Source organism: Suricata suricatta, chromosome 9 (genome assembly GCF_006229205.1).
Source record: "Suricata suricatta isolate VVHF042 chromosome 9, meerkat_22Aug2017_6uvM2_HiC, whole genome shotgun sequence".
In the NCBI taxonomy this organism is placed as follows: Eukaryota; Metazoa; Chordata; class Mammalia; order Carnivora; family Herpestidae; genus Suricata; species Suricata suricatta.
Window position 1 is genome coordinate 106,984,144 of NC_043708.1, and position 7,244 is coordinate 106,991,387.

The 7,244-nt window shown below is 50.3% G+C and overlaps 1 long non-coding RNA gene across 4 annotated transcripts; it reads right to left on the reverse strand.

Moving 5' to 3' along the window:
- Nucleotides 1–1,509: 1,509 nt before the first annotated feature.
- LOC115301583 lies at nucleotides 1,510–5,712 on the reverse strand. Of its 4 annotated transcripts, none has more exons than XR_003913177.1 (3): nucleotides 5,396–5,712; nucleotides 2,240–4,239; nucleotides 1,510–2,022 (listed from the first exon to the last, which is right to left on the reverse strand). It is a non-coding gene; the product is annotated as an uncharacterized LOC115301583 (long non-coding RNA). The 4 variants fall into 4 exon arrangements; XR_003913179.1 differs by lacking the exon at nucleotides 5,396–5,712 and adding an exon at nucleotides 4,680–5,389; XR_003913178.1 differs by lacking the exon at nucleotides 5,396–5,712 and having other exon boundaries at nucleotides 2,656–5,389.
- Between the last annotated feature and the right edge of the window lie 1,532 nt (nucleotides 5,713–7,244).

Consider the following 7,244-nt stretch of genomic DNA (forward strand, 5'->3'; position numbering starts at 1 on the left):
TTCCTAGACTTTATTGTCTCCATCTCTGATTTGGTCTTCCCTCCTATCATTCAACCCTTTTTATTAGCTCTTCATTTCAGCCAATGCATTTTTCGTTCTAAGAACTGTTGTATTCTGCTTGTTTCTTCTCTTCCCCCATTGCAAGCTGCTTTTGTTTTATGAATGCAGCATCCTCCCAGTGAATCAGCAGGAGTGTTTTCCTGTCTGCTGTATCATCTCTGTTTTTCCTTTTCAGCTGCATTGTTCATCTTGATCCCTTTTTTTTTTAAATATAGGTTGTTTCCTTCTAAGCTCCGTAACCCCGTGAATAGGGGCACCCGGGTGGCTCAGTCGGTTGGGCGCCCGATTTCGGCTCAGGTCATGTCTTGTGGTCGGTGAATTTGAGCCCTGCGTCAGGCTCTGTGCTGACAGCTTGGAGCCTGGAGCCTGCTTCAGATTCTGTGTCTCCCTCTCTCTGCTCCTTTCCTGCTCATGCTCTGTCTCAAAGAGAAACAAACAAAATATATTACTTTATAAATATTAACATGTATAATATATATAATAATCTATAAAATATATGAATTTGTAAACTTATAGTATATACAAATTATATATATATTATATATATATATATATATATATATATATATATATACACATATATAAGATGTGTGAATAAATAGCTAGGTTGACCACTACTGGCTGTGGCCTGGAATGTTTCCCTGCCCGGATGTAGAAAAGGCCTCTGTCCCAGATGGGTAAGGGTCCTAGATGTGTCTGCGTGAGGCTTGCTGAAACAGGGAGCAGAAATCCAGCCTCATGACCAGCCACCATGCAGAAGGAAGGGAGACTCTGCTCTGAGTATGCAGAGCCTCTCTTACAGGGTTTTTGATCTGTGAGGTCCCCCACACCGTTACCTTCTTTGAAATTTTAATTCAGCATAATGAGACTAATGAGAAAAAATACGGTGTGGTACAAGCTACTCAGAATTCTCTATTATAAACATTAATAAAAATAACACTAATAAAAATGCTGGCGTTTTAAAGATGCATGATAGATTTCTAATTAAAAAAAGGACAGTAAATACAGGGCTTTACCTGTTTAAAAAAATAGAAGGGTTGCTTGATGGAAGTGTGGAATAGGGTGGAGGCTTCTTGGTTATGAAAACAAGGGCAAAATGCACAGGGAATGAGAAGTGCCTTGTAATAAGCCCTCCCAAGGTGAGGCAAGTGGCCCCGAGGGGCTCTGGGGGTGCCTGGGGACCGTGTCCGGTATGTGTGCCTCTGGGGTCACCTTGCCTGGAATTCAGCTGCTGTTAGTCGGTGGCCCAAAACCCAGCGTGCAGGGAAAATTGTGTAGAAGCCGCGCAGCTTCCACATTGTACCGACACGCTCCTGCGTACGGGTCACGTAAGAGCCAGTGTGGACGGTGGAGACTCCCTTTGTTTTATCTCTATGGAGTCGCTGTCTTTTTTGCTTTTCCCCTTCTAGGAGTCTGTTGAGGACGTCAGGAAACACAAGTCTACAGAAATACCAACAGAACCCCCATTTTATTTTGAAAGTTGTTCTCAGGACTTTTTCCTGGGGTTAAATGCTGAGGCCTTGAATGCCAAGGCCGCCTGTCCTGTATACTCAAAAAGAGGCTGGGACAACCTGCCCAGCTACGCTTCAAGCGGTTCGAATCCCCCCAAGGCCCCCTCGCTTTTGGTAGTTTCTCGGAGACTCTGGTTTCAGTGAAAGGCTCTTAGGCCTATACCGACTTGTGGTTTCCTTGTTCTGGCTTCTCGATCAGTTGGATACCATATTCCTGCTACCTTTCTCCACATTTCCGGTCCCCTGAGAGCACCCTTGCATAGGTCCTATGATGGCTTTACTTTTGTACTTATTATGGCTTTTTTTCTTCAGTAGGATTTTGGCATGGAGAGGATTTCAATTCTTTATACTCGGTCTCTGTCTCAAATCGGAAGTTCTCTCCAAGAGGCTGCTTTTTGGCCTCTTGACTTTGGGCTGAGGCTTTTCAGAGTTCTGGGCTTCAATTTACTATCTGGAAAATGGAAATGACCGTATTAGCCATCCTGCCTACCTCCCGGGGATTGGGAAAGGATGGAGGGATGTGGGAATCATCCCTGAACAAAATGAACAGCATATATTTAAGCTGTTACTCATTCATGGACGAGAACCCTCTAATTTGGCAGATGAGACAATAAAAGCTAAGAGAATTCCCCTCAACTGATGCCCCGGGTTACCCAGAAAGCCCCTACCTCTTGGCGCCTGGGTCCCGTTCTCTTTTCAGGCCCCTCGACTTGGCAATGTGCACATGGCCAGGGCTGCAGGGCTGGGGGCCGAGCAATTGAAAATCCGGAAGAGGCAAGGATGGCATAAATAATTCAGTGATTGCCGACCACGGGCCATTAAATTTTCCATGATCTGTTTTATTGTATCTGCTATGCTGCGTTAGTCACTGCCAGTTCGGATGCAAACCAGGCATTTCACTGCCTACAGGAGCAAGCCCCTGCTCACAGGTCCAAGGCCATGGGGGCGTTGGCCTTGGGCCCCGCTGGGTCTCGGTCACGTAAGGTGTCCAAACAGGGGTTTAAATCACAGAGGTATGAGTGACAAGCCTCACTGAACCACCAGTATGAGGGGTCCCCCACCTTCAGACTCAGGATACACTCACCAACTGCTTCAGTGTTAGCCTCTTGCTGTCTGTTAGCTCGTGATCCTCAAAAACATAGTGTGCTGGGTGGGGCTGAGGGACTTTAAGGGTTAACTTGTTCCATGTAAACACAAAAGGTCACCATCATTCTTGTAACTTTGCTTTGATGTTTGCACATTCCTTCATATACTGGGAGCCTCCAAACCTGGCAGTGGTCCTGGCCTCACATAAATTCTGGGAAACTTTATGGATTTTCAACCCCATGATGGTGCGGTTCAGAATCGCCAGCGTGGTGAGGACTCCTCACAGATGGGGAAACAAAGTCCCAGAGAAGGAAATAGCAGGCCCAGGGCCGGGTACGGGGTCGGGGAGTGCTCTTGGACCAGAGCCCTTCCAGGGGAGTGGGTCTCAGGAGGGGAGAACCTTCTATTCCTTGGTCATTGACTCATCCCCTCCTTTTGTCACGGTCATCGAAGCTTCTCGGACTTGTTCACAGGGCGGATGCTTTCCCCACTGTCCTGCGGACCACACAGCCTCTTGAGACCACATTTCCCAAAGTGCCTCCCACTCACACCTAAGTATCTAAGCCTCATACTGCAGAGGCATGATCAGTGGGCGTGGCCTCACCAGTGGGCGTGGCCTCGCCCTCCCCATTCTACTCACTGAGCATGGACAGTGCTGGAAGCCAAACAAAGACCAGAGGAAATGTCCTTGATCGCTTAAGGATCCCTAATGGGCCGTGAAGTGTGGTAGAAGGAATTCAGAACGGGCAGTCAGATGGGTTGGCCTCGAGTTCCAGATTTATGGTTTACTAGTTATGTGTGTAAAGCAAATCGCCTCCTTCTTCTGAGAGCCTCAGTTTCCTCGAATGAAGTGCCACATATGAACCCACGGGATTTTTGCAAGGCTCTGTGGTGATAGGTGTGAGCTACCAAAATCCTTCTGACACCTGTGTCAGTTAGCCACTGCTGCTGATCAGAGCACCCCAAACCCTGATGGCTTTCAACAGCCATCCATTATTCCTCAAGATGCTACAGGGTCATGGGCATCCATCTCATCTGGTGTGAGGTCAGCTGCAGGTGGGCAGGGAGGCGGCCCAGCTGATGCTGTCTGGACACCCTCTTGTGGCTCCCAGCTGGTCCGGGACACCCTGGAATGGCTCCCAGCTAATCCGGGACACCCTCGTGCGGCTCCCAGTTGGTGCGGGGTGGGGTGCCCCAGCGCCTCACCCTCCAGCGGGGCCTGCTTGGGGCAGTTCTCCCGGTAGTTGTCAAGCACTAGAGCGCACAAGCCCTGCTGAGGGTTGGACTGGGAAGCAGCACACCGTCACTTCTGCCACATCCTGTTGGCCAAAGCAAATCACGTGGTCAGCCCAGATTCAAGGTGGGGGTGGGGGCTGGGTCCACTTCTTCATTGGGAGTAGCCGCAGAGTCAAGTAGCAGAGGACCTGGGTGTCGGAAGGGTGTGGTGATGTGACCGGGTTTGTACTGTCAGATCTGCCCAGTTCTTAGGTCCACATTCTCTTGAAGTGAGGGCAAGAGAGACTGAGGAAGGCTGGGTGTGGCTTTCAAGATAGAGGAAGTGGCTTCGCCCGTGGCTACACAGCTGGTGAGAGAACAGGGTTGGGGTGAGACCCCGAGATGTTGAATGTCAAGCACCTATGTTAAAACCAATCCCAATGCCATTTCTTCTATCTTAATTTGTTCTGGTGATGTGGGATGCCTGCGTTTGTGTTCCTCTTTTGTCATGTTGCAATCTCTGAAGGTCAAAGAGGGCTTGAGGTTAGGCTTCCTGGCCTTCCCTCGTGGAAGGAACCCCTGAGGAAGAAGGACTGGCCCTGGGATGAGCTCCAGATTCACAGTCCCTGGCTCAAAGAATTTGCTCCTGCTGACTTTTCTTCTCTTTTCGAGAGGCATGTGGTGCAAGGAATCATATTTAAGCCTTGACTCTGGCCTCCTCATGCCTACAGCCCCAATCTAGTGAAGGCAGAGTCTCATTCCCTGTTGCCAAGATGATAGCTATGGTCTCCTAACTGGCCTTCTTACCTCCAGACTCCCTTCCCACACCGCTGCCGTAAGTCCATCTTGCCAATGGTGCTGGACGGAGCTTCCTGGGACTTGGCTCTGATCGTGACGTCCCAGCGGGGAGAATGTCTTCGAGGGGTGTGTGTCTTTAAACCTGGGTGTGGGAGCTGAGCAGATCCAGCCAGGTTGGAATCCAGGCTCTGACACTTACTGGAGCTGGGGGAGCTTGGAGCTTGGATGGACTATCTCCATGCTCCCAGCCTCAGTTTCTTCTGACACGGCACGTAAGCTCTCACTGGGTTTTGTAAGCTCTGAATGTGAAGTTGTTGCAGAGTCCTGGCTACCTCACAAGTAGAAACACCAGTTGCTTTTACTACCGATGCCAGTATTTCATGGCTCCTCATGGCCATGGAATCCAGACAGGTGTAGCCCGGCATCCCACGCTCTCTGTGAGGCCCTGGCCGCCTCTCCAAGCTTAACTTTGGCTGCTCTGGGAGCCTCTGCTCTAGTTTAGTGAGTTTCTCATTGTGCCCTGGAGATGGGATTTGCCTCCGTGCTTCCACAGCTCTGTCCACACCCTTCTACCGCTCCTCAGGCTTCAGGCTGCCTTTCATCTTACCTGAATCCTACATCCTTCAAGCCCAGCCCAAGCCTCCTTCCCTGGCCACCTTCATCCCCAGGGGTGCTCGCTGCTCTCACCTTTACCCAGCCACTCTCTCTGTGGTGCTGTTTCTTACCGAGTTTGCTAGCTGTTCCAACTGTTCTTGTGACTATGACCATGAGTATTACCATACCAACGTATTATCCCATGGTTTGGGTGGGCAAGAAATCCAAGAAAGGCTTGTCTGGTGCTTCCAGCTCTGAATGTCTCCCGTGGTTTTGTCAGAAGGTAGTTGGAGCCTATGGCACCGGGGGCTGGAGGTCAGCTGGAGGTGGATCAAGTGTCTCTCATGTCATGGGGCTTCCGGGCTTTGCCATGTGGACTTCCCCACGAGGGCTTGTTTGGGCTTCCTCAGAGCATGGTGGCCTCAGAGGAGTCCGGTGGCCTGCAGGAAAGTGGGGGTGTCCTGTGAGCAGAGGAGAAACAGTAATGCCTTTTATGACCTATGTCAGAGGTCACAGGTCACTATGTTGTGACCTAACACATAGGACCTAACACAGAGGTGACTATGTTGTACTGTGTTGAGTGAACCAGTCACAAAAACCTGCCCAGTTTTACAGGGGGAGGGAACCCAGACTCTGCTCCTTCATGGGAGGAGTGTCCAAGACCTGTTGTAAGAAGATTACATTTGGTGGGAGATGTGGCTCTGGCTGTCTTCGGAAAGTACGCTCTGCCCCCCAGCCTGCTTGGTGCTTGGCGACCCAGTGAGGCAGGAAAGGGCACATTATAACCATGGTCTCCGGAACCAGGCTGCCTGGGGTTCAATCCTGGGCTGTGTCCCTGGATGAGTTGATTCACTGCACTGTGCCTCAGTTTCCTTCTCTGTAAAATGAGGACATAGCAGTCCCTACCTCCTGGGGCAGTTGTGAGGATGACGTGAGTCAATGTAGGAAAAGAATCTGGAACAGCACAGAGTAAATGCCCTGTCAGTGTCCACTGTCACCGTTACTATGTCATTAGTATCAGCAATCACAGTCGCTCTTTAGTGATTGATTGGACAAAGCTTTCAAGGCGAAGAAGAGTAACACATGGCTACTTCCGTAGTGGCGAACAATTGTGGCACACTGTCTGATGTTCTGTGCGGCTCAGAGGGGGACCCATTGTCTACTTGAGGGTCTGGTTCCTTGGTTACAGCCCGTAGCTGCAGACTCTGGAAATTGAAGGTCAGGGTAACCCCTAAGGAGCTCGGGACACGGAGAACATTTTCAAGCCAACACGTTTCGGTCATCATCATTATCATCCAAACTGCAGGATGTCAGACCCCGGCAAGTATTTTTATTGCTCACCAAAGCCAGGCAGATTTTACAAAACCCCGGACAGAAGTATGCCATGTATAACCCCAAACTGTGCTTCAAAAATCATCCTGGACTTCTGAAAACAGTCTTCACTAACTAGCTGTCTGTAAGGACAGATGAATGCTTCCTTTTGGTCGGAACAGTATGTCCTAGACGCGCTGGAGGGAAGTAAGATGGTCATGCCTCGCTCCGCGCCCTCCGTCTTTTTTCCACCTTTGGCGTGCTTATACTCACTAATCATCCGATGCTCTTTCTTCAGAGTTTAGCAGAGAGCGAACTTCACATCCAAGGTCCCCGCTGGGGGCTCTCGACCGATGATTGATGGTGGGGACATATGGATCCTTATCGGGGCTGGGATAAGTCTAAGGAGCAACTCAACTGCAAGGTCCCCCTGGGGGAGCAGGTGGAGGTGACCTTGGCCGAGCTCTGCCCAAGGTCACGTTCCAGGCTGGCTTTGCTTCCTCCCCATCCCTGTCCTGCTTACCCTGGTCATTTACTGGTTTCCCCTGGGAGTCTTTCCCTAAGAAATCACTTTCCCATGAAACCTCATCTCAGGGGCTGCTTCTGGACACTGGGAAGGAAGAGAGGCAGGATGCAGGGGGCCCTAAAGGGGGGGACATCCGTGGGAGG